A 9,577-nucleotide genomic window follows, 5' to 3' on the forward strand; every position below is an offset into this window, starting at 1 on the left:
TAAGCTAAAGTATTCCACCTCCATCTGTCATTTTCAACAAAAGCAGCCAGAAACCTTTAAAGTACACAAAATAATTATTCAAACAAAAAAGAAATAATTTTTTATAATTTGTTACTGTTTAGCATCTAGTATACCTTTTATTCTATCATCATGATTATTTTCTATAACTCAGATATATTTACTGTTGTACTAATTTCTTGGCATGGAACATTTTCCTGACATTCTAAGAAGTCTCTTCTGTCCTTTCTTTTTATCTCTTAGGTCTTGTCATTCCCTCCAATAAGCTCCATTACTTTATTTAATTAGTCTCTTTTTCTTTTCAGGCATAAATTACTGCTTTCAAATTTGTACTACCCTAAAATTATTTTTCACTATTATAGTTTAAAATCCATGACATGTGTAGTGAAGGTGTTGTTTCTACAGGTACTGTGGGTGATTCAGGGCTTCCCTGGTGGCTCAGACTGTACAGAACCCATCCGCAATGCGGGAGACCTAGGTTCGATCCCTGCGTTGGGAAGATCTGGAAGAGGGCATGGCAACCCACTCCAGTATTCTTGTCTGGAGAATCCCCATGGACAGAGGAGCCTGGCGGGCTACAGTCCATGGGGTCTCAAAGAGTCAGACTGAGCCACTAAGCATAGCAAATGGGTGATTCAGGCATAATCTAACACATTTGGCAGCCTCTACTTTTTTTTTTTTTTTTTCTCCCAAGTTAGCCACCATACTGTTACCGATGATTTTTCTGAAATACAAATCTAATCATGTTATTACTGTCTTTGTAAAAAAGAACTCTTCATAATCCCAGGGCATTTCTTACTTTTCTCACAAGACGTTTCAGAAACTAAACCACTCCAAAGATCAAACACCATTACGAAATCTGCATATTACCATTTTAATTTCCCCTTTAAGCTTTTACAGTGCTTGTGACAACCTCTCCAATAAAAAAATATTGTGTAATTTGGTTTAACTCAGCTTTTTGCAAACTTGACACCACACACACGCGTGTGCTTGCGCACATACACACACGCACGCATATTTTTTTGAGAGATGGTGAGAAGTATTTACTAAAATCTCATGGAACTCAATTCTTGGGAAAATAATGACTACAGGAAAGGAGTCCATTCTCCCCAGGACACAGGAGGCTGACCCTGATGTGGCCACGCCCACCTCTCACGTGGCCTTCAGGTCCAGCCTCTGGCAGTTTCTGCCATGAAGCCGCTGTTTCCACAGCCCTCTGCATTTACGTGTACTTTAATCTCTGTTCAGAAAAATCCTTTGTCCTCTTGTCCATCAAACTAACGTCTCATAATTCTTTAAGATTCATTTTTTTTTTTTAAGTTGCTTAAAACTTGAAAGCTCTCCTAACCATGCATATAATGAAATCTATTGATATAAAATGAGGTTTCTCAAGTGTTGGATGAGGTGTCATTCTGGTTGGTACCCAAATTACAATGTTCTATGTTAATAGTTATGTATTTAAGAGATTTTAAGATACTGATTTAATGTTTATTATAATAATAGAAAACTGGTTTAGGAAATATATTGATTTTCCCTTAAGAAATAAGTCAAGTTAAATTAAAATATTAAATAAGTAACAGGTCTTTTGGATTGACAAAATTGTATGTAAATAATAGTTTGAGGAAATACCGATCTAAGCGTTAACTCGACCGATTCAAAATTGCAGTGCCCGATATGAACACCAGAGGGCTCCAAATTATAAGCTCTATAAAACATAAGTATGTAAAAGAACTTGGTTCAGTGGTAATAAATCCAATGATGATAACAGCTATCCTTTCTTAATTATCTACTTTATTTTCAGCATTTTTTCTAGGCAATTTACATGTGTAAACTATTTTATTCCTCACAATATCCCTTGAAATGAGCTATTATCTCCGTTTTATAGATGAGATTATTTCTGAAATTAACAATGTTTTATTTTGATTTGATCTTTTGAATTTAACATTGTTCCATGCATTGTGTTGATGCTTTGATATATATCATCTTAGTTACAATTTTCAAGAGCCCTGAGAGTTAGGTTATATTGCATTCCTTGTTTATAGATGAAGAAACTGAGGCTTAAAGAGATTAATTAATTTGCCCAATATTATATAGTTAGGCAATTCTTGGTGAGGTAAGTCTGTCTGAAACTAAAGCCTCTGATTTCATGAAGTCAAAGGTTTCTCAAGCATTTCACAATGCATCTTTCTCTTCATGTCCATTAAATACATAGCATCTAGCATTTTCATTTCACCTCTCCTATAGCAGTGTGGTATTAGGTTAAAGTGTTAAAAGCAATCATGATGTAAGCTGTAAAAAAGCTGATACAAGTGTTGGACACTTACTACTGAAAGGTCGGAGCATGCCCCGGGAAAGTGCTGCAAGGCAAATTCCGAAGGCTGGCTAAACTTCCAGGGGCTGGCCCCCTGCAGCCTGGTCCAATCAGGCACCAACATAAAGCCCTCGGACACTGACCACCGCTGTAGCCCGTGCTTTCTTCCTTATATGAAAAGACCTGCCCTGGACGCCCTGCCCGGACTATAAAACCCCTCCCCACCCCTCATACCTTGCAGACTCCCTTTGTCTCCTCACTCACCCACCCCCGGGAGTTCTGCCCGAGAGCGGGGCTCAATAAAAAGGCCTTTACTACCGGTCATTAGAGGCGGCTTTTTTCTCCCGCGGCGTTTCCTAACAACTACAATGTTCTTATGTTTATCAGAAAAATAAAGCAACTTAAGTAAATTCACCTTTGATACTACATTCATTTGATGATACAATGAAGTAACATGGAACAAGGTAAGAATAATTTAATTTAGCTAACCTAAAGTCATTGTTAGCTACATGACTCTGGGTCATTTTGGAAAGGCCTTCAGGAAAGAGTGAGAGAACCAAAGAGAGATTCCAGGGTAATCACTTTCATTATTATGACTTTAATAACCACATCTTGGTTCAGCTAACACTTACACTGCTCACAGCATTTCACCAGCAGCTGAAATGCTGGACACTCAACAGTGTGTTTCCCACAGGAAGCTTCTATTTCAAGTTTATTCTAAAGTGGAAACATCATGAAAGAAACTTAAATTGTGAAATTTTAAATGCAGTAATAGTCCTACGTCAGGATATTTACCAGTAAGTAGCCTGGGATAAATGTAAATAGAATTTACGTTTGGCTCCTGACAGGAAAGATAGATAACCGTAGAACTGAAGCGCTGGCTTTTGCAGAAGTTTTCTCCTTTTGTATGTTCTGGCCCTTCGAACTAATACTTTTCTGTGACAAGCTTTGCTACCTTTGGTAACCAGATTGTCCTCTAAATTGGTTGAAACTTGTGCATCTGAAGTTATAAGTAAGATCTTTCAAACTGCAAGAAGTTATAAGCAATATGATGAATTCAGTAATTTGAATTTAGGCCCCAAATGGCTATATGAATGTTAAAACATGCTCTTTAAAAAAAAAAAAAATCAGGAACTTTGAAAGAATTGGAGGGCTACTTGTACTATGTGTGTGGTCCTTGAATGTCTGAGAAATTTCATGTGTACACCAGTCAAGGCTGTAACAGGTTGTCATATGGCTACTATCTCAGCTAGGCTCTTTTCTTCTCTTCCCCACTTAATCTGTGTTTAGGTAGGTGGTGCATTAACATTTCACTGATGCTTTCAAGTTTATTCCTTCATACAAAGGCTCCCATGATAGTTTCTATTTTGAAATCAAAATAGTACTACTTTTAAATATTTTTATTATTTTACCAAAATTGCTTAATTTACAATTTACAAGTAAGTTAACCCTCTGTCATGTGTGTCTATGTATATGCAAGCACACACATACACATGCACACACAGATAGTGGTGGCATGCTGGCCAAGCAGCTCTCTGCCCCACTTCCACTAAAGAAACAAACAGAAATCCTCTGATGTGTAAAGCCTGCCAATTTCTGTCATGCAAAACACTCACATCTTTGCTGATTTGAAACTACTAACTTGATATTATTGAATGTAGAGTCTGGAAGAGAAGAATGTAATTGATTCTCAAAATTCGATGGATGCCAATGTCAGGACGTGCACACGCGCGCGCGCGCGTGTGTGTGTGTGTGTTGTGTATCGGAGGCTAATGGGATTAGCCTAACACATCGTCTTGGTTCTCCTCTTTGTTGGTATGTTTATCCCTAGAGCGCCGCACTGTTACCCCTATGCTCTCGCGTCTCAGCCCATCCTTCGTCTTCAGCTGCACAGAGGCAGTCAGCTGCTGGCAAGGGCAATCGGACAGCTCCTTCCTCAGATTTCCATCTTGGCAGTTCTCGGCTTCTGCTTCACTGGATGCTCTGCGGAGACTGCTGAGCCCTTGAGATTCACGTACATGGAAGTATGAGGGAGTTTTGTTCCACGGAGCAGACCTCAACTAATGGGAATCAGAGCAGGTGGATAAACATCTCCTCTTCTGTTTTTAGGGTGGACAGTTTGAGAAACATTCTACCTAGCTCTTCAGAGGGACCTCAAAGATTGATTGAGGCAAGGTGCCCGCAGAGGCAACAGTGCCTTGATAATGCAGCCTTAGATAAATCCACTCTCCCTCCTTTCCTGTTTCATTCTCCCAGCAGCTTGCTTTTGTTTCTCAGATTCACATGCCAGAATAAACTATTACCTACAAGCAAGATCTAATCTTGGACTCTGCTGTTTTGGAGGGCACAGCCTGAGACTCTAGGCCTACTACTAAGGCTATATGATGATAATGAGGTGATGAAATGTAATCACTGTCAGCAACACCTTTTGTCTACAAAACACTTAATTTGCTTTCTTTTTAGCTTAACTGAAAATTAAAACCATTTGGCTCTTAATTTGTAACTTCTAATTAAAAAAAAAAAAGTTATGTGATAAAACCCAAGTGGCCTTATAAAAAGGAGAAAATACTGGCAATACAATGGTTTATAAAATCAATTGCCTTGGGCTTCTTCTATTTAACATTTATATATATCAGTAAACTATCAGAGACAAAGAAACATTTACTTAATAAACTAGTTCTGCCCACATTCACAAAATATGAGTTCTTATAGTCACATACTAGAAGAAATATGCTTAATAACAGACAAAATTCTTATGCAGTGTTTAAAATGGTTATGGAAACAATTGTCATAATAACAAAATGTGGTAATTCTGCTGATTTTCATTAGTAAAACTTTAAAAAGTTAATAATGAACTCAGAAGGTAATTTTAATCCATATACACTCTGAGTAGATTGGAATATACTCTTTTTGGCTTAGGTTTGAACACTTAAGTATGCTAAGACAGCTATTTTTGATTTATGCATTTTTGTGTTTTCCTTGTCTTTCAGATAGCCACAAATCAAAACTTAATAGAAGGCATGCTATTTCAAATAAAATAAAACAAGAAACACTCTAAACACACAACATATCCAATAGATAAGACAAATATAATACTTAAATTTTCTCTCAAACTTTAATAGAAAGTACCCAAATACAAAACCAGATAAGTAATACTATATTTAAACTAAGTTGCTTATTTCAGTTCAGTTCAGTTGCTTATTTCAGTTCAGTTCAGTCGCTCAGTTGTGTCTGACTCTCTGCGACCCCATGGACTGCAGCACGCCAGGCTTCCCTGTCCATCACCAACTCCCAGAGCTTACTCAAACTCATGTCCATTGAGTCAGTGATGCCATCCAGCCATCTCATCCTCTGTCGTCCCCTTCTCCTCCTGCCTTCAACCTTTCCCAGCATCAGGGTCTTTTCAAGTGAGTCAGTTCTTCGAATTAGGTGGCCAAAGTATTGGAGTTTCAGCTTCAACATCAGTCCTTCCAATGAATATTCAGGACTGATTTCCTTTAGGATGGACTGGTTGGATCTCCTTGCTCTCCAAGGAACTCTCAAGAATCTTCTCCAACACTGCAGTTCAAAAGCATCAATTCTTCAGCGCTCAGCTTTCTTTATAGTCCAACTCTCACATCTATACATGACTACTGGAAAAACCATAGCTTGACTAGTATGTTGGCAAAGTAAAGTTGCTTGTCTGGAAACAAATAATTTTAATTTTTCCCGATTTTAAAACATAGAACTTGAACAAAACACAAAAAGACATGTATATAATGAGAATTTAGAAAATATGAAAAAAAATATTAAAAAAAACAAAAATCTTATTTGGGTGTAAGAACATTTATTTTTCTTTTGTGCATGTGTATATAATTTAAAATTATTTAAACTGTCTCATTGATATAGGATGGACATTAAACTTTTATATTTAAAGTGTATGGTTGAATGAGTTTCCATGGGTGTATAAATCATTACCACAATCAAATTAATGAATATTGTCCAAAAAGATTTCTTGTGTCCAATTGTAATCTATCCTCCAATGTCTTTCTTCTCTCTGTCTAGGAGTCTAAGTTTACATATGTGAGAACTTTTGATATCCTACACAGGGCTTCCCTGGTGGCTCAGATGGTAAAGAATCCACCTGCAGTTCTGGAAATCTGGGTTCTATCCCTGGATTGGGAAAATCCCCTGGAGAAGGGAATGGCTACCCACTCTAGTATTCTGGCCTGGAGAATCCCATGGACAGAGAAGCCTGGCGGGCTATAGTCCATGGGGTCACAAAGAGTCAGACACGACTAAGCAACTTTCACTTTCACAGATTCTTAAGATTCTATTCATTTTAAAAAATTCTTTCTGTTCTTCAGATACAATATTTTTTATTGATCTGTCCTCAAGTTTACTGATGCTTCACTCTGCTATCTGTTATAGTTCTGAACTCAACCAGTGAATTTTTCCAGATCTTGCATTTTTCAAGTCTAAGAGTTTTATTTGGTTCTTTTAAAAATAGATTCTGAAAAAAAATAAAAATAAAAATAGATTCTGTTTCTCTGCTGAGATTTCCTCTTTTCATTCATTTCTCCTTCTTCACTCTCTCCCCTCCTCAATCCCCCTCCTGCTCTGTCTTCTTTCTTAGTTCTGAAGGCAGGTAAAGATGGCAGAGGGTTCAACTGAAATTTTTGCAGTTGTGTCCTCTACAATCATTCCTTTGGAGCAAAACATTCAAGGAAAACAATCGAGACCCTCCCACCAAGGGGGCTGCTTCTCTATATTTGATTTCCCACCACAGCCTGCTTGGTTTTGCTTATTCTTACCTTTTCCAGTAACTGGTTTTTATTTTTATTGTACTCAGCAGGGATCCATCAGCTATAGAGGGTTTACAACATAGTAGAAACTGTACCCTAGAAATATTTATTCTAGTTTTATAAAAAAAATTTTAGATGCAATAAAAGCAAAGAGCTAGACTTTTATAATACAAAATGCCTACCTGTAGCTTTAAAAGCATTTGTTGGGCCCCAGAGAAGTTTCGGGGGTAAAGACTTGGGGCCTTTTTTGGCTTATTTAACAGGCTTCCCGGGTGGCATTGGTGATAAAGAATCTGCCTGCCAATGCAGGAGATGCAAGAGACCTGGGTTTGACCCCTGGGTTGGGAAGATCCCCTGGAGGAGGAAATGGCAACCTCCTCCAGTATTCTTGCCTGGAGAATCCCATGGACAGAGGAGCCTGGGGAGCCACAGTCCATGGGGCTGCGAAGAGTCAGTCACGAGTGAGCATGAGCACAAGAATATTAATCATACCAAGTTAACAGAAATTTGAAATGAGTTTCAGATGGCCATTTGGTTGCACTTGTTACTTCCTGTTTATGCTCCTGGACACATGCCTAGTGAATTAAGTTACTGCGATTTTCCAGGCCTTTATTAATTCATTTGTATAGAAAATAGCAACAAAAATAGTGCTCTTAAGGGCTCTTAGCAAAAATATGAGAGATGTTTGATGTTGTTTCCTAATGACCTGGTAATTGTTTAGCAATGAACTGTTAAGTGTTCCAATACAGACCTCTTATTGCCTCCAGTGGCTTTAAAAATTCTGATTCAGCTTTTTCTTTGCAACTACTATTAGTCTCTCTCTTTCTTTTAGTCGCTAAGTCGTGTCTCTTTCGACCCCATGGACTGTAGCCCGCCAGGCTCCTCTGTCCATGGGATTCTCCAGGCAAGAATACTGGAGTGGATTGCCATTTCCTTCTCCAGGGCATCTTCCCAACCAGGGAATCGAACCTGGGTCTCCTGCATTGCAGGCAGATTCTTTACTGACTGAGCTATGAGGGACGCCCCTATTAGTCTAATATTGAGCAAAAGTTTGAATACAATGTCATGGAAGAGGAAAACAATGGGATCAAGCATTCCTTTATGTTTTTTTTTTATTTGATGTTTTTCATTTAACAAAATGCCATCATCATTTAATCATTTTGTAGATATTTGATCGTCATTCTGAAGCATCTCCCAGAATAATGCGATGATTCTGCGTGCCTCTGGTGGTTACAGAAAACGTTGCAGCGATGTGTCTGGTGTTTGGCTCACAGATTTCCTCCTCAGATGACCGAATGGTCCTAGCAATGAGCTAGCAACATGACTCCAAAAGTTCTTTGAGCAGCCTTTGTTCATGTTGCTTGGGACTGGGCTTACGGTCTCCTGGAGTTAATTGCAGCCGCCAGTCTTTCCTGCCGAGCCAGCTGCTTTTTATGGTCAGAGGAGATAAACAGAGGCTCAATGGGAGATCTATTTCTGGATGTTGAAAGGGCTTCTGTGCGGCTGGCTGTGTGTGCGGGGGGAGTCCCCCAACCTCCCTCATGGAATGCCTGGGTGATTTCTTGGGCTGTCTTCGTGTGGGTACTTCCTGTACCTAATTTAAATAGTAGATCAGCTAAGAGAAACAAATTTCAAAAAGTCTTAACGTGTGCAATCATGTCTAACTAGGTAAACCAAAATTCTAATTTGGCAAGCCACTACGTTAATTCAACGTTGAATTAATAACCAGGATGAGAAGTCTATTAATTTGGGGTCACCATGAGCCTGTTGGGCTACAGTTCATAGGGTCACAAAGAGTCGGACACGACTGAGCAACTGAACTCGCATGTTACAACCCAGTGATTATTAAGAACATTCTCTGGGTCAAGTGTGTTTTTTGTGAGGGAAGCAGAAAGGAGTTGCCATTCATTGAATACTACTTTGAACCTCCTGTATGAACATTATCCCCAGTGTATTTATTCCCATTGTGCAGTTGTTAAAGCAAAATTTAACTGTATATAATTATGAATGATTTTTAATGCTGTAGTTTGACTTTATTACATATTACTGTTCACATAATACATGAGAAATCTGGTTGTACCGTATTCAAGGAAGGGAAATTGTCTACAGAAAGACCGAACACCTGTTCCAAGGCCATGCTACACAAGAGCAGGCAGCAGAAGCCAGGTCTTTGGGTTCAAGTCACACTCTTTCAGTACCCCCGGAGCATCTTATTCATGTGATCTAAGTTTCTTGCTTAAGAATGTAAGTCATCTGGAAGTTTATACCTCTCCACAAACTTTCAGTTGCAAAATTAATGAGTCACAGGTATGAAATAACTAGTGTGAGGTATATAGTCAATACCTATGTAATATCTTTGTATGTTAACATATGGTAACTAGACTTATTGTGGTGACCACTTTGAAATGTATAGAAAAATCAAATTACTATGTTGTGTAACAGGAGCTAACAGTGTTCTAGGCCA

The sequence above is a fragment of the Dama dama genome, chromosome 28 (assembly GCF_033118175.1).
Source record: "Dama dama isolate Ldn47 chromosome 28, ASM3311817v1, whole genome shotgun sequence".
Lineage (NCBI taxonomy): Eukaryota > Metazoa > Chordata > Mammalia > Artiodactyla > Cervidae > Dama > Dama dama.